Here is a 19,094-nt window from a genome sequence, read left to right as displayed (position 1 = left end):
AGCAGAGATTTAGAAAATAACCTCAGGAAAAAACTGCTCTATAGCTCAATACACAGAGAGCCTGCCCTCCTTGCCCAGACTTCTGACTTTGAAGAGAAGAAAGAACTAGCAAAGAAATGACCACCAACACCCAGGAACAACAATCTGTAACTACCAAAACAAACAAACTAGAAAAGAACCTTGACCCTTGACCATTTCTATGAAGAAAACCTCCAGACTGCCAAGGAGACAGCAGAGGAAGATAAACAAACAAACTCATCCCAATATTTCCCCCAAAATGGAAATTGCTCACAAGCTCTGGAGGAGCTCAGATTTGAGATGATGAATGAAGTGAGAAAGATAGAAGAAACTTGGCAAGAAAAGGAGGAAATAGTTCAAAAAGAAAATAATAGTTTATAAGACAGAATCTTCCACTTGGCAAAAGAAGCTCAGAAATCAAATGAAATGATAAGCAAACAGAAGACCAGAATTGACCTGCTGGAAGCCATGAAAAGAAGGATAGACCAAACAGAAAAGGAAAATCAAAAGATTATAGCTAAAACCCTGTCTTTAAAAACTCGAATTGGGCAATTAGAAGCTGATGATCTCACAAGACAGCAAGAATTAATAAAACAATTTCAAAGGAACAACAAATAGAAGGAAACATGAAATATTTCATTGAGAATATGATTCACTTGGAAAGCAGGTCTAGGAGAGGCAATTTGAGAAACATAGGCCTACCTGAAAACCTAGAAATTAACAGAAACCTTGACATTATACTACAAGAATTTATCCAAGAAAAAAGCCCTGATATTCTTGAATAAGAGAGCAAAATAGATATTGAAAGAGTTGATATATCAGCCTCTACGTTAAATCCTCAACCTTGGGATATAATAATTGCCAAATTCAAGAGCTTCCAAGCTAAGGAGAAAATATTGCAAGAATCCAGAAAGAAACAATTCAGATATCAAGGAGTCCCAGTCAGGATTACATAGGATCTGGCAGCCTCTGCACTAAAGGACCACAAGGCTAGTAATATGATATTCAGGAAGACAAGAGAATTGGGTCTACAACCAAGGATCACATACCTATCAAAACTGGCTATATAGGGGGTAGAGTCAAGATGGTGGCATAGAGGCAGTGAAAGTTCAGACCTCTGTAAACCCTTCCTTACTAAATGCTCCTAGGGGACTGAAAATTAAACCTAACAACAAGACAGATTGAAGGAACCCTCCTGCAGGACTCAACTTAAAAGGTATGCCCCCCAAAAGCCTGAATATGAAAACACTCACGTTTAAGGGGAAGGAAGAAGGAAGGTCCCAGCCCCTCCCCACCTCTAGAGCACTAAGGGTCCATGGAAGCTGGAACCTCTGGGCAGACAAGGGTGCTGGTCTGGAGGTACCTTGTGGGCAAAGCTGTGCCAGGCTCAGAGCATCAAACAGAGGTGGTGGGGAAGCAGTTGGAGAAGAAATGCAGAGCAAAGAGTACAGAGTGCACAGCCTAGTTGAAGCAGCTCAGACACTATATATTGTCCCCCCCCTCCCTCCCGGATATTTTGGCCTCAGAGCACATCCAGCTCAACCCAACTGGACTTAATCCCATCAAAGCTTTCAGAGGGCAGGGAAGCTCAAGCTCCAATACCCCTCCCCCACAGACTGCGCTGAGAGATTTGCTGACTAAGCTCAAAGGGTGAAGGTTGACAGAAAAGTCCACAGATCCAAGAAAAAAAAATCAGAGGAGCAAGAGTGCAGGCAACTGCAGGTAGGAAAGAAGGGGGGTAAATATGAGGAAACAACAGAAAAAGAAAAAAAATAAAATTGACAGCTTCTATGCAGGCAATGAACTAATAGCAAACAGAACAGAGAAGGATGAGGAAACATTAAGCAAAAAATCAGAAACCCCAACGAATTAAGTACAGGCTTTGGAAGAACTCAAAATGCAATTCAAAACACAATTAAGGGAGGCTGAATACAACTTTAAAAGCAAGATATGTTATCTGGAAATAGAAAGTAGTGTCTTGAAAGCCAAAATTAATCAGCTTGAAAATGAGGCAAAGGAGTTGAAAGAGGAGGCAAAGAAGATGAAAGATGACCTCCAAAGAAAATCAGACCAGAAGGAGGATGACTAAAAAGCCAAGGATGAAATCCAGGCATTAAGAACCAAATACAACAATTAGAAGCAAGCAACTTTACAAGGCAGTAGGACACTATAAAACAAAATCAAAAGAATGAAACAATTGAAGAAAATATGAAGCACCTCATTCACAAAATAGAAGATTTAGAAAATCATTCTAGGAGAGACAATTTAAGAATCATTGGTCTACCAGATGACTATGACAAAAGAAAAATCCTGGACATTATACTATAAGAAATTATCCAAGAAAACTGCCCTGATATTCTAAAACAAGAGGGAAAAGTGGAGATTGAAAGAAGCCACAGATCACCTCATGTACTCAATCTCCAACTGACAACACCCAGGAATGTTATAGCCAAATTCACGAACTATCAGACCAAGGAAAAAATATTACAAGCTGCCAAGAGAAGTCATTCAGATACTATGGAACCACAGTGAAGATAACACAGGATCTCGCTGCATCTACACTGAAGGACCAAAAGGCATGGAATATGATATTCTGGAAAGCAAGGGTATTTGGTCTACAAACAAGAATCAATGACCCAGCAAAACTGACTATATTTTTACTAGGGAAAGTATGGTCATTTAACAAAATAGAAGAATTCCAAGCATTTGTAAATAAAAGACCGAACCTGAACAGAAAATTTGATGCCCAAGCACAAAACTCAAGAGAATCATCAAAAGGTAATTAAGAAAGAGGGAAAAAAGAAAAACAAAACAAAACAAAGCAAAAAAAAATTAAGAGACCCAATAAGTTAACATGATTAGTATCCCTATAAGAAAAGAGGTCATTGGTAACTCTTAAAATTGTTATTATCACCTGGGCAGCTAAAAGAATTACACTTAGAGGGATCAGTGACAAACTGTATAGGATGAAATGCCAAGACATAAATATATATTGATATATATGTATGCATATATACTTGATCAATTTCTTTTTCTGATATGGGGTTATTTAAATATTCTATTTCTTCTGCTAATCTAGCCAATTTATATTTTTGTATATATTCATCCATATCCCCTATATTGCCATATTTATTGTCATATAATCGGGCAAAATAGTTTTTAATGATAACCTTAATTTCCTCTTCATTCAAGGTGAGGTCTCCTTCTTCATCTTGGATACTGTCAATTTGGTTTTCTTCTTTCCTTTTTTTATTAGACTGACAAGTACTTTGTCTATTTTATTTGTTTTTCCAAAGTACCAGCATCTAGTAATTTATTAATTCAATAGTTCTTTTACTTTCAATTTTTATTAATTTCTGCTTTAATGTTTATAATCTCTAATTTAGTTTTCATCTGGGGATTTTTAATTTGTTCACTTTCTAATTTTTTAATTTGCATACTGTCCTCTCAAATTTATTACTATATGAACTCAAGGATATAAATTTTCCCCTAAGTACTGCTTTAGCTGCATCCCATAATTTTTGAAAGGATGTCTCTTCATTGTCATTTTCTTCAATGAAATTATTTTTGTTGAATTTTTATTTTTAATTTCAAACATTGTTCTTTGGTTACAAAAAATCATTTTCTTTTCCTCCCTCCCCTTCCCCATCCTTCCCATAGCAGACACACAGTTTGACTGGGTATAGCATGTGTTCTTGATCAGAACCTCTTTCCATGTTGTTGGTATTTGCAATAGGATATTAATTTAAAGTCTATCTCCCCATTCATATCCCCTTCAACCCATGTCATTAAACAGTAGTTTGTCTTTAGTGTTTTTACTCCCATAGTTTTTCCTCTGCATGTGGATAGTGTTTTTTCTCCTGTAACCCTCTGGGTTGTTAAGGATCGATGAATTGCCACCAACGGAGAAGTCCATTACCTTCGATTGTACCACAATGTATAAGTCTCTGTGTACAATGTTCTCCTGGTTCTGCTCCTCTCGCTCTGCATCACTTCCTGGAGGTTGTTCCAGCCCCCGTTTAATTCCTCCACTTTATTATTCCTTTGAGCAAAATAGTATTCCATCACCAACAGATACCAAAATTTGTTCAGCCATTTCCCAATTGAAGGACATCCCCTCATTTTCCAATTTTTTGCCACCACAAAGAGCCCAGCTATGAATATTCTTGAACATATCTTTTCCCTTATTATCTCTTTGGGGTACAAGTCCAGCGGTGCTATGGCTGGATCAAAGAGCAGATAATCTTTTATCGCCCTGTGGGCATAGTTCCAGATTGCCCTCCAGAATGGTTGGATCAATTCACAACTCCACCAGCAATGAATTAGTGTCCCTACTTTGCCACATCCCCTCCAGCATTCATTACTTTCCATAGCTATCATGTTAGCCAATCTGCTAGGTGTGAGGTGATACCTCAGAGTTGTTTTGATTTGCTTCTACTCTGATTATCAGAGATGTAGAACACTTTTTCATGTGCTTATTAATATTTTTTATTTCTTTGACTGAAAATCGCCTATTCATGTCCCTTGCCCATTTATCAATTGGAGAATAGCTTGATTTTTTGGTACAATTGATTTAGCTCTTTATAAATTTGAGTAATTAGACCTTTGTCAGAGTTTTTTCCTATGAAGGTTGTTTCCCAGTTTATTTCCCTTCTGATTTTGGTTACATTGGTTTTGCTTGTACAGAAACTTTTTAATTTGATGTAGTCAAAATTAATTATTTTACATTTTGTGACTCTTTCTAAGTCTTGCTTGGTTTTGAAATCTTTCCCTTCCCAAAGATCTGACATATACTATTCTATGTTCTACTAATTTACTTATAGTTTCCTTCTTTATGTTCAGGTCATTCACCCATTCTGAGTTTCTCTTGGTGTAGTGTGTGACGTGTTTGTCCAAGCGTAATCTCTCCCACACTGTCTTCCAATTTTCCCAGCAATTTTTATCAAATAGTGGATTTTTCCCCCAAAAGCTAGAGCCTTTAGATTTGTCCTAGACTGTTTTGCTGAGGTCCTTACCCCAAGTCTAATCCACTGATCCTACTTTCTGTCTCTTAGTCAGTACCAAACTGTTTTGATGACCATTGCTTTATATTATAGTTTGAGATCTGGGATTGCAAGACTGCCTTCCTTCACATTTTTTTCATTATTTCCCTGGATATCCTTGATCTTTTGTTCTTCCAAATGAACTTTGTTATGGTTTTTTTCTAATAACGTAGAAAAGTTTTTTGGAAGTTCAATGGGTATGGTAATAAATAAATAGATAATTTTGGATGGGGAAGGTAAATACATCCTGATAAAAGGGAGTATAGACAATGAGGAAATATCACTAATCAACATGTATTCACCAAATCATATACCACCCAAATTTCTAATGGAGAAAGTAGGAGTATTGAAGGAGGTAATAGATAGTAAGCCTATATTAGTGGGAGACCTGAACAAATAACTATCAAATTTAGATAAATCAAATAAAAATAAATAATAAAGAGGTAAAAGATGTGAATGGAATCTTAGAAAAATTAGAGTTAATGGACATATGGAGAAAAATAAATAGGGACAAAAAGGAATACACCTTCTTTTCAGTAGCACATAGCACATTCACAAAGACTGACCATATAATGGGTCATAAAAATATGGCATACAAATGCAGAAAAGCAGAAATAATAAATGCAACCTTTTCAGATCATAAGGCAATAAAAATAATGATCAGTAATGGCACGTGGAGAGCCAAATTAAAAATCAATTGGAAATTAAATAATATGATACCCCAAAATCGGTTAGTTAGAGAACAAATCATAGAAACTATTAATAATTTCATTGAAGAAAATAACAATGTTGAGACATCCTTTCAAACCTTGTGGGATGCAGCCAAAGCAGGGCTCAAAGGAAAAATTCATATCCTTGAGTGCATATATTAACAAATTAGGGAGGGCAGAGATCAATGAATTGGACACGCAGATCAAAAAACTTGAAAAAGAACAAATTAAAAACCCACAGAAGAAAACCAAATTAGAGATCCTAAAAATTAAGGGAGAAATTAATAAAATCAAAAGTGATATAACTATTGAACTAATAAATAAGACTAGAAACTGGTACTTTGAAAAAACAAGCAAAATAGACAAAGTACTGGTCAATCTAATAAAAAAAGGAAAGAAGAAAAGCAAATTAACTGTATCATAGATGAAAAGGGGACCTCACCTCCAATGAAGAGGAAATTAAGGCAATCATTAAAAACTACTTTGCCCAATTATATGGCAATAAATATACCAACCTAGGTGATATGGATGAATACTTACAAAAATATAAATTGCCAAAACTAACAGAAGAAGACATAGAATTCTTAAATAATCCCATATTAGAAAAAGAAATCCAACAGGCCTTCAAAGAATTGCGTAAGAAAAAATCCTAAGGGCCTCATGGATTCACAAGTGAATTCTATCAAACATTCAAAGAACAACTAACCCTAATATTATATAAACTATTTGACAGAATAGGAAAAGTAGGAGTTCTACCAAATTCCTTTTATAACACAAATATGGTACTGATTCCAAAGCCAGGCAGGTCAAAAATGGAGAAAGAAAACTACAGACCAATCTCCCTAATGAACATAGATGCAAAAATCTTAAAAAAGGATACTAGCAAAAAGACTCCAGCAAGTGATCAGGAGAGTCATTCACTATGATCAGGTAGGATTTATACCAGGAATACAAGGATGCTTCAATATTAGGAAAACCATCCACATAATTGACCACATCAACAAGCAAACCAACAAAAATCACATTATTATCTCAATAGATGCAGAAAAAGCCTTTGATAAAATACAACACCCATTCCTATTAAAACACCAGAAAGTAAAGGAATAGAAGGGTCTTTCCTAAAAGTAATAAACAGTATATATCGAAAACCATCAGCAAACATCATCTGTAATGGGGATAAACTAGATGCATTTCCAATAAGATCAGAAGTGAAACAAGGATGCCTATTATCACCTCTATTATTTAACATTTTACTAGAAACCCTAGCAGTAGCAATTAGAGAAGAAAAAGAAATTGAAGGTATTAAAATAGGCAATGTGGAGACCAAGCTATCACTCTTTGAGGATGATATGATGGTCTACTTAAATAATCCTAGAGAATCAACTGAAACAACTTTAGCAAAGTTGTGGGATACAAAATAAACCCACATAAGTCATCAGCATTTCTATATATCTCCAACCCAGTTCAGCAGCAAGAATTAGAAAGAGAAATTCCATTTAAAATCACCCCAGGCAATATAAATTACTTAGGAATCTATATACCAAGACAAACACAGGAACTATATGAACATAACTACAAAACACTCTTCACACAATTAAAACTAGATCTAAACAATTGGAAAAACATTGATTGCTCATGGATAGGACGAGCTAACATAATTCAATGAAATTATTAATTGTTTCTATGATTTGTTCTTTAACCAAATTTGGAGAACCATATTATTTAATTTCCAATTAATTTTTGATTTGGTTCTCCATATACCCTTACTAATTGTTTTTTTAAATTGCATTGTGGTCTGAAAAGGTTGCATTTATTATTTCTGCTCTTTTGAACTTGTTTGCAATGTTTTTATGCCCTGATACATGGTCAATCTTTATGAATGTACCATGTGCTGCTGAAGAGAAGGTGTATTTCTTTTTGTCCTTATTTGTTTTCCTCCATATATCAACTAACTCTAAGTTTTCTAAGATCTAATTCACTTCTCTTACTTTTTTCTTATTTATTTTTGTTTTGATTTATCTAGTTCTGATAGAGGAAGGTTCAGGTCTCCCATTAGTAGTTTTTCTATCAATTTCATCCTTGAGTTCCTCTAGTTTCTCCTTTAAAAGTTTGGATGGTATGCCATTTGGTGCATTCATGTCGAGTACTGATATTTCCTCATTGTCTATAATCAGGATGTAATTCTCTTTCCCATCTCTTTTAACTAGATTATTTTTACTTTGGCTTTGTCAGATATCATGATTGCAACTCCTACCTTCTTTTTACCAGTTGATTCCCAATAGATTTTGCACCATCCATTTACTTTTACCCTATGCATGTCTACCTTCCTCGTGTGTGTTTCTTGTAGATAACATATGGTAGGATTTTGGTTTCTCATCCACTCTGCTATTTGCTTCTGCTTTACAGATGAGTTCATCCCATTCACATTCAGAGTTATGATTACTACTTGTGTATTTCCCAACATTTTCATTTTTCTCTCCTTGTCCTGCTCTTTCCTTTTTCATCATTTCCTTCTACACCAGTGTTCTGTTTTTAAACAGTCCCCCTAATCTCCACCTTTATTTTACTTTCCTTTCTCCCCCCTCTTCTTATTCCTCTCTTAAATTTCTTTTGGAGTCTTTTTAAGCTACCCCATACACTCTCCCCACTTGAATTACTTCTCTCCCCACCTTCCCTTTCTGCCCCAATCCCTTTTTATTCCCCCTTTACTTTTTAAAGGCTATTGAATTTTCTTCCCCTTCTTTCCCTCCCCCCCTATTTTAAAATTCCCCTCACCACTTCCCCTCCTTAGTGTTCCCCTCTCAGCTTCCCTATAGGGTAAGAGAGAGTTCAATACTCCAATGGATATAGATGTTCTTTTCTCTTGGAATTGATTCCACTGAGAATAAGGTTTGAGTATTACCTTTTAGCACTCTCTTCCTCTCCTTCTTATAGTTGTATTCTTCCCCTCCCTCTCCTGTGTGCCTTTTTTGTGTAATATAGGTTATCCTAATTGTCTTTATTCCTTCAAGTTTCTCTTGATGCCATTTCCCCCCGACCTTACTTTCTTCTTTTATATCTATATAGGATTTTAAACCCCTTAGTGCCCCAATCTCTACCTTTGGAAATTCTTCCAACTACTATAATAGTGAATGTAATTTTTGACAGTTACAAATAACATTTTCCCATATAGGAATATAAATGATTTGACCTTATTTGAAGCCCTTAGAGAACAACAAAAAAAATAAGACCCTTCCATTTATTATTTACCTTTTCATGTTTCTCTTGATTTTTGGATTTTTATGTCAAATTTTCTGTTTAGTTCTGGTCTTTTCTTTACAAATATTTGGAAGTCTTCCATTTTGTTGAGTGCCCATACTTTCCCCTGGAAATATATAGTCAGTTTTGATGGGTAGGTGATCCTTGGTTGTAGACCCAATTCTCTTGCCTTCCTGAGTATCATATTCCAAGCTTTGAGGTCCTTTAGCATGGAGGCTGCCAGATCCTTTGTAATCCTGTTTGGGACTCTTAGATATCTGAATTGTTTCTTTATGGTTTCTTGTAATATTTTTTCCTTAGCTTGGAAGTATTTGAATTTAGCAATTATATTCCTGGGGGTTGTCTTTTGAGGATTTAGTGTGGTGGGTGATCTATGGACTCTTTCAATGTCTATTTTTCCCTCTTGTTGCAGAACCTTAGGGCAGTTTTATTGGATAATTTCTTGTACCATGGTGTCAAGGTTTCTGTTTTTTTTCAGGTTTTCAGGTAGGCCTATGATTCCCAAATTGTCTCTCTGACTTTTATTTTCAAGGTGAACCACCATCTCAGTGAGATATTTTGTGTTGCTTTCTAATCTGTCACTTTTTTTGGCTTTGCTTTATTAATTTTTGTTGTTTTATGAGATCATTGGCTTCTACATGCACAATTCTAGTTTTTAATGACTTATTTTCAGCTAAGATCTTTTGATTTTCCTTTTCAGTTTGATCTATCCTGCTTTTCATGGCTTCCAGCAGGTCAATTCTTTTCTTTTTTTTTTTAACATTAGCAGATCTATTTATTAAGGGATAGGTTCGGTATATTGTTAGGAAAGAGGGAACAGGAAGTCCCTGATCTATTTTCCACCTAGATTTTCTTCAGGGGTTGAAGCTCATCTGGGGAATGAGTCCCAACACACCTTAAGATCTTCTGTATATTCAAGATGATGTATTTGCTTGGAAGAGAGATATAGCTTTTGAATAAAATCTTCTGATGGATAGGCTATTGCCTTCCACTAAGGGAAAAAGTCTTTATCCAACATTATGGATGGTTAATCTGGATCTCTTCTGTTCAATGAATTTGTAGTCAGATAAGCTCAGTGAGATTGCTCCTTTCCTCCTCAGTACAGAAAGGGAAAAGGTAATGTATTCTCAATTATTCACCTTCTTTTCTTTGCTGGAGCTTTCATTCCCATCCCTTGTTGACAGCCAAGGTTCTATGTCCTTTTTGCATGAGATAATACTTCAAAACTCAGTCCTTGTGTTTCCTTCAATATTTTTCTCTTCCAGTCTTAACATCTTTCCTTTCCCACAGATCTGACAGGTACAGTAATCCAAGTTCACCTAATTTATTTATTATTTCTTCCTTTATATTTACATCATTTACCCATTTTGAGTTTATCTTGGCATGGGGTGTAAGATGTTGATCTAAACCTAATTTTCCCCATACTGGTTTTCAATTTTCCCAGTAGTTTTTGTCAAATAGTTCTTTCCCAAAAGATGGGGTTTGGGTTTATAGAACACTAGATTACTGTGGTCATTTACTCCTAGTCTGTTCCATTGATACACCTTGCTGTCTCTTGACCAGGACAATATTGTTTTAATGACCTATGCTTTATAGTACAGTTTAAGATCTGGTACTGCTAGGACCCCATCCTTCACATTTTTTTTTATTATTTCCCTGGATATTCTTAATCTTTTGTTCTTCCAAATGGATTTCATTACAATTTTTTCTAATTCTATGAAAAAATTTTTTGGTAGTTTGATAGATTAATTTGGATAGATTGTTGTTTTTATTATATTGGCTCATCCTACCCAGGAGCAGTTGATGTTTTTCTAATTGCTTAGATCAAGTTTTAATTGTGCGAAGTGTTTTCTAGTTGTGTTCATATGATTCTTGTGTTTGTCTTGGCAGTCAGATTCCTAAATATTTATGTTGTCTTGAGTGATTTTAAGTGGAGTTTCTCTTTCTGTCTACTGCTGATGAGTTTTGTTGGTAATATACAGACATGAGAATGATCTATGTGGGTTTATCTTGTATCTTGAAACTTTACTAAAGTTGTTAATTATTTCCACTAGCCTATAGTTGATTTTCTGGGGTCCTTCAAATATACCATCATATTTGCAAAGAGTGGTAGTTTAGTCTCCTCATTGTCTACTTTCATCCCTTCAATTTCTTTTTCTTCTCTAATCACCATTACTAGCACTTCTAGTACAATATTGAATAAAAGAGGTGATCATGGGCATTCTTGCTTCACTCTCGATCTAATTGGGAAACCTTCTAACTTGTCTCCATTGCAGATGATACTGGCTGTTGGTTTTAAATATATACTATTCATTATTTTAAGGAAAGGCTCTACTATTCCTATACTTTCAAGTGTTTTCGATAGGAATTGGTGTTGTATTTTGTCAAAGACTTTTTCTGCATCTATTGATGTAATCATGTGATTTCTGTTGGTTTGATTATTGATATGGTAAATTATATGGACAGTTTTCCTAATATTAAACCATTCTGATATTGCTAGTATAAATCCCACCTGATCATAGTGGATAATCCTCATGATCACTTGCTGGATTCTTTTTGCTAGTATTTTACTTAATATTTTTGCATCTATGTTCATTAAGGAGATTGGTCTTTAGTTTTCTTCTTTTTCTGGTTTCTGGTTTCTGGTCTGCCTGGCTTTGGAATAAGTACCATATTAGTGTCATAAAAGGAATTTGGTAAAACTCCTTCATAAGAAAAAATCCCCAGGGCCAGATGGATTCTATCAAACCTACAAAAAAAACCTAATCACAATATTATAAAGATTATTTCACAAAATAAGCAAAGGTTTTTTCCCTTTCCTCTTTTCGCTACTTGTCTCTGGGTCTTATTAAAATGGTTTCTGTCACCTTGTGAATACTAATCCTGATTTTTTCTACTGTGTACCCAGCCCAGCCCCATTTCAGAAATTATGGATTCACTGTTTGGACTCCAAGATGATAAGAAATATTGGTGCTGTTTCTGAAACTCATTCCACATTGTTTGCATTGATAAGTTTTCTCTCTAGTGTGGATCCTCTAATGACTAGAAAGATTGGAGCTCTGTCGGAATGCCTTTCCACATTGCTTGCATTCATAAGGTTTCTCCCCAGTGTGGACTCTCTGATGTACAGCAAGATGGGAGCTCTGACTGAATGTCTTTCCATACTGCTTGCATTCATAAGGTTTCTCCCCAGTGTGGATTCTCTGATGTACAGCAAGATGGGAGCTCTGACTGAATGTCTTTCCATACTGCTTGCATTCATAAGGTTTCTCCCCAGTGTGGATTCTCTGATGTACAGAAAGACTGGAGTTATTTATGAATATTGTTCCACATTGAGTGCATTCATAAACTTTCCCACCAGCATGGATTTTCTGATGTACAGCAAGATGGGAGCTCTGACTGAATGTCTTTCCACACTGCTTGAATTCATAAGATCTCTCACCAGTATTGATGCTCTGATGTCTAACAAAACTGACCCTGGGCATAAAAGTCTTTTTACAATGATTACTTTCACTAGATTTTTCCTTAGTGTGGATTCTTTGATGTTCAATATGAGATGAACTTTGAGTTGCAGCACCAAATTCTCGGAAATAAAAGTTATCAGAACCATCACTCATGAATCTTTGTAGGTCCATTTCTTCCACAGGAAGGCTCACCTCTGTTGAATTAACCTTCATTTCAGGTCTGATCTCTCCTCCTGGGCAGCAGCTCCTCAGGTCTTCTTCCTCCAGCATCTGTGGGGCTTCTCTCTGCTCCAAATAAAAGAGCAAGGCTTCTGGGTGAGCTAGAAGACCCATAGAGAGCAGGTTCCTGGTATTCTCCAGCATCACCTCCTTGTACAGCTCCTTCTTGAGAGGGGATAAGAGGTGCCACTCCTCCCGGGTGAAGTCCACAGCTACATCTTTGAATGTCAACACCTCCTCTGTTGGATTCCCCTTCATTTCTGGTCTGATCTCTCCTTCCACAGAGAGCAGATTCCTGCTATTCTCCAGCATCACCTCCTTATATAGCTCCTTCTGTGGAAGGGACAAGAGGCGCCACTCTTCCCAAGTGAAGTCCACAGCCACATCCTTGAATTTCACTGCCTCCTGGCCTGGCAGTCTGTCCCTCTCCAAGGTCATCCCTGGCCCTCCAGGCTCTCGAAACTTGAAGCATGGGGCACAGCAAGTTAAAAGCCAGCAGGTCATTTCTAGTCTTCAATTTGCTTATTATTTCATTTGATTCCTGGGCTTCAATTTCCAAGTGGGAGAGCCTGTCTTTTAAACTGTTATTTTCTATAAGATTCTAAAGACTAAAATTGGGCTAGTAGAATGACCTCATAAGACAGCAAGAATTAATAAAGCAAGTTCAAAAAAATGAAAAAAAAAGAAACCATGACATATCTCACTGAAAATCAGATAATAGATCAAGAGAACAGGTTCAGGAGAGACAATTTGAGAATTAATGGATGATCTGAAATCCTGGAGCAAAATAAAAGCCTTGACATCATATTACAAGAAATAACCCAAGAAAACTCCCCTGATATTTTTGAACATGGGGGAGAAATAGACCTTGAAAGAATCCTTGGATAACCCACTACATTAAATCCTCAAAAGACAACACCCAGGAATGTAACAGCCAAATTCAAGAGGTTCCAGGGCAAGGGGGAAATATTGCAAATAGCTAGAAAGAGACAATTGAGGTATCAAGGAGTCCAAGCCAAGGATTACACAGTATCTGGCAGCCTCCACACTAAAGGATCATAAGGCTTAGAATATTCAGGATGGCAAAAGAATTGGGTCTATAACCAATAAACCAACCATCAAAACTGACTATATACTTTCAGGGGGAAATATAAGCATTTGAAAAGAAAAGACCAGATCTGAACAGAAAATTTGATGCCCAAGCATAGAACTCAAGAGAATCATCAGAAGGTAAATAAAAAGAGAGAAAAACAAAAGAAAAGAAAAAAACAAAAAAACCTTCTTTTAAGAGACCCAATAAGTTAAAATGATATATATTCCTATGAGAAAAGAGTTCATTGGTAACTCTTAAAAATTATTATTATCACCTGGGCAACTAGAAGAATTATACTTAGAGGGAACAATGACAAACTGTATAGGATGAAATGCCAAGACATAAATATGTATATAAATATATATGTATGTACATACATACATACATATATATGTGTATATATGAGTGGAATTAGAAGGGAGGAGGTAGAAAGGGAAGTAAAATAAGGGTGGGAATTAGGGGAACTGATTAAAACCAAAATATTAGTGTTGAACAAAATAGTGACAGAAGAAAAGGCAGGACTAGGAATGGAAATCAAAATGCTGGGAAATACAAAGCTGGTAATCATAAATCTGAATGTGAATGGAATGAACTCACCCATAAAACTCAAGCAAATAGCAGAGTGGATTAGAATCCAAAACCCTACCATGTGCTGTCTACAAGAAATACACATGAGGAATGTAGACATGCATAAGGTAAAAGTAAGAGGATGGAGTCAAATCTATTGGGCATCAACTGATAAAAAGAAGGCAGGAGTAGCAATCATGATATCTGACAAAGCCAAAGTAAAAATAGATCTAGGCAAAAGAGATAGGGAAGGTAATTACATCCTGATAAAAGGGAGTATAAACAATGATGAAATATCAGTGCTCAACATGAATGCACCAAATGGCATAGCATCCAAATTTCTTTTTTTTTTTAATTTTTATTTGGTCATTTCCAAACATTATTCATTGGAAACAAAGATAATTTTCTTTTCTTCCCTCCCCACCCTCCTACCACCTCTCCCATAGCCCACGTGTGATTCCACTGGGTATCACATGTGTTCTAGATTGAAACCAATTTTCATTTTGTTGGTATTTGCATTAGAGTGTTCATTCAGAGTCTCTCCTCAGTCATATCCCCTCCACTGCTGTAGTCAAGCAGTTGCTTTTCATCGGTGTTTTTACTCCTACAGTTTATCCTCTGCTTGTGGATAGTGTTTTTTAGATCCCTACAGAATGTTCACGGACATTACATTGCCACTAATGGAGAAGTCCATTACCTTCGATTGTACCACAATGTATAAGTCTCTGTGTACAATGTTTTCCTGGTTCTGCTCCTTTCACTCTGCATCACTTCCTGGAGGTTGTTCCAGTCTCCATGGAATTCCTCCACTTTATTATTCCTTTGAGCACAATAGAATTCCATCACCAACAGATACCAAAATTTGTTCATCCATTCCCCAATTGAAGGACATCCCCTCATTTTCCAATTTTTGGCCACCACAAAGAGTGCAGCTATGAATATTCTTTTACAAGTCTTTTTCCTTATTATCTCTTTGGGGTACAAGCCCAGCAGTGCTATGACTGGATCAAAGGGCAGACAGTCTTTTATTGCCCTTTGGGCATAGTTCCAAATTGCCCTCCAGAATGGTTGGATCAATTCACAACTCCACCAGCAATGAATTAGTGTCCCTACTTTGCCACATCCACTCCAGCATTCATTACTTTCCATAGCTGTTATGTTAGCCAATCTGCTAGGTGTGAGGTGATAACTCAGAGTTGTTTTGATTTGCATCTCTCTGATTATAAGAGATGTAGAGCACTTTTTCATGTGCTTATTAATAGTTTTGATTTCTTTGGCTGAGAACTGCCTGTTCATGTCCCTTGCCCATTTATCAATTGGAGAATGGCTTGATTTTTTGTACAATTGATTTCTCTTTGTAAATTTGAGTAATTAAACCTTTGTCAGAGGTTTTTATGAAGATTGTTTCCCAATTTGTTGCTACCCTTCTGATTTTAGTTACATTGGTTTTGTTTGTACAAAAACTTTTTAATTTTATGTAGCATCCAAATTTCTAAAGGAGAAACTAGTGGAGTGCAAGGATGAAATAGATAGAAAAACAATACTAGTGGGAGGCCTGAACCTTCCTTTATCAGAACTAGATAAATCAAAACAAAAATAAATAAGAAGGAGGAAGGGGAAGTGAATGAAATCTTAGAAAAATTAGAGTTAATAGGTATGTGGAAGAAAATAAATAGGGACAAAAAGGAATATACCTTCTTTGCAGTAGCACATGGTACGTTCACAAAGATTGACCATGTACTATGGCAAAAAACAAAACAAAACACATTGCAAACAAGTGTAAAGGAGCAGAAATAATAAATGCAACCTTCTCAGACCACAATGCATTAAAAGTAATAATTAGTAAGGGTACATGGAGAGGCAAATAAAAATTAATTGGAAATTAAATAATATGATTCTCCAAAATCGGTTAGTTAAAGAACAAATCATAGAAACAATTAATGATTTCATTGAAGAAAATTACAATAATGAGACATCCTTTCAAAGTCTATGGGATGCAGCCAAAGCAGTATCCAGGGAGATATTTATATCCTTGAGTTCATATATTAACAAATTAGAGAGGGCAGAGGTCAGTGAATTGGGTATTGTGAATTTCAAAACTACTCAACCCTATTAAGACCATTCTTTAGAAGATGGGATTTAGCTATTTCCTGATCAATAACAATAGAGATACTTGGAATAACAGAATCAGGTCTTGGAAACTACCATCTCCACCCTACTCAGGGTAACAACATCAGGAAGGGCTGCAGCAAAACTCAAGATTTAATTATTTGAGAATACGGCCTTCAACAGACATGTGCAAAAAAGGACAGACCTCTTGGCGGTCCTAGGTCAAGCTAGAGCCACCATTGACACATGTGAGAGACAGGAAGTGAGGTAGAGGACAGCTCAGGAGTTCTGGGGACTTCCTGTGTGGAGGAAAAAAGGTGGTTGGAGCCTGGTGCTTGGAGTGGAGGAGCCCACAGATTGTTTTCTCCATTTTGGTCCCGTGAGTGATAGGAACTGATCTCTTTTCTTTGCCTCGGCTATCCAAGGCCTTGGGCTTTTGGCTCAGCCTAAGCAGAGTGGGTATTTAAGCCCTATTTCCTTCTCTTCCCTTTCCCTCTCTCTCTCTCTCTCCCTCTAATACTTTTCTTCCTCCTGTTTGTAATTAAAACACCATAAAAGGTTGACTGATTACTTGAGTTTTCATTTAGGAATTGCATAGCTGAATTCCTTGGTGACCTTAAATTAATATATTTCAGTCTTTTAAAGTGATTTCCATATCACAGTATGCAAATTAAAAAAAATAAAAAGTGAACAAATTAAAAATCTTCAGATGAAGGTTAATTAGAAATCCTAAAAATCAAAGGAGAAATTAATAAAATTGAAAGTCATAATAATATATATTTTATTATATAATAATGATCATAATAAATAAGACCAGAACTTTGGAAAAAAAACAAATAAAATAGACAAAGTATTGGTCAATCTAATTAAAAAAAGGAAAGAAGAAAACCAAAATGACAGCATCCAAGATGAAAAGGAAGACCACACCTCTAATGGACAGGAAATTAAAGCAATCATTAAAAACTATTGAGCCCAATTATATTGCAATAAATATGGCAGTCTAGGTGATATTGATGAATATTTACCAAAATATAAATTGCCTAGACTAACAGAAGAAATAGACTACCTAAACAACCCCATATCAGAAAAAGAAATTGAACAAGACATTAAAGAACTCCCTAAGAAAAAATCCCCACAAATTCACAAATTGAATTCACAAATGAATTCTATCAAACATTCAAAGAACAACTAATCCCAATATTATACAAACTATTTGACAGAATAGGAAAAGTAGGAGTTCTACCAAATTCCTTTTATGACACAAATATGATACTGATTCCAAAACTAGGCAGGTCAAAAATGGAGAAAGAAAACTACAGACCAATCTCCCTAATGAACACAGATGCAAAAATCTTAAATAGGATACTAACAAAAAGACTCCAGCAAGTGATCAGGAGGGTTGTTCACTATGATCAGGTAGGATTTATACCAGGAATGATAGTTCAATGTCAGGAAGACCATCCACATAATTGACCATATCAACAAGCAAACCAACAAAAATCACATGATTATCTCAATAGTCACAGAAAAAGCCTTTGACAAAATACAACATTAATTCCTATTGAAAACACTAGAAAGCAAAGGAATAGAAGGGTCTTTCCTAAAAATTATAAACAGTATATATCTCAAATCTTCAGCAAACATCATCTGCAATGGGGATAAACTATATGCATTCCCAATAAGATCAGGAGTGAAACAAGGATGCCCATTATCACCATAACAAACCATAACAAAGTTCATTTGGAAGAACAAAAGATCAAGGATATCCAGGTAAATCATGAAAAAAAAATGCAAAAGAAGGATGCCTTGCAGTCCCAGATCTCAAACTATACTGTAAAGCAGTGGTCATCAAAACAATTTGGTACTGGCTAAGAGACAGAAAGGAGGATAAGTGGAATAGACTTGGGGCAAGTGACCTCAGCAAGATAGTCTATGATAAGCCCAAATATAAACCCTGCTGCCTTGTGAAGTTGCTTGCTGCTAATTATATTCTGGTTTTTAAAAACTGGATTTTCCCCTGACTTTTTGGTCATCATCCTTCTGGTCTGATTTTCTTTGGAGGTCATCTTTCATCTACTTTGCCTCATTTGCAAGCTGGTTGATTTTGACTTTCAAGACACTATTTTCTCATATTAGTTCAAGTGCCTCTGTTTCCAGATGACTTATCTTACTTCTTAGGTTCTTTTCCCAGTTGTCTTCAGCCTCCCTTAATTGTGTTTTGAATTGTATTTTGAGTTCTTACAAAGGTTGTATCCAATTCGCTGGGGTTTCTGTTTTTTTTTTTGCTCATCCTTCTCTGTTTCATTTGTTCTTTTTTTATTGCATGTTTAAAAACTGTCGGTTGTAATTTCTTTTTTCTTTTTCTGTTGGTTGCTTATATTTACCCCTTCTTTGCTCCATGTAGTTGCCTGCACTCTTGCTCTTCTAATTTTTTTTTTTGTGGTTTTGGGATTTTCTGTCAGCCTTCACCCTTGTAGCTTAGTCAGCAAATTTCTCAGTACAGTGTGTGTGGTAGGGGTGTTGGAGCTTGAGCTTCCCTGCCCTCTTAAGGCTTTGATAGGATTAAGTACAGCTGGATTGAGCTGGACATGCCCTGAGCCTAAAACCTTGGGAA

This window comes from Monodelphis domestica, chromosome 6 (genome assembly GCF_027887165.1).
Source record: "Monodelphis domestica isolate mMonDom1 chromosome 6, mMonDom1.pri, whole genome shotgun sequence".
Lineage (NCBI taxonomy): Eukaryota > Metazoa > Chordata > Mammalia > Didelphimorphia > Didelphidae > Monodelphis > Monodelphis domestica.
The sequence above is the reverse complement of the archived record's forward strand: the minus strand, read 5'-3'. Positions refer to the sequence as shown.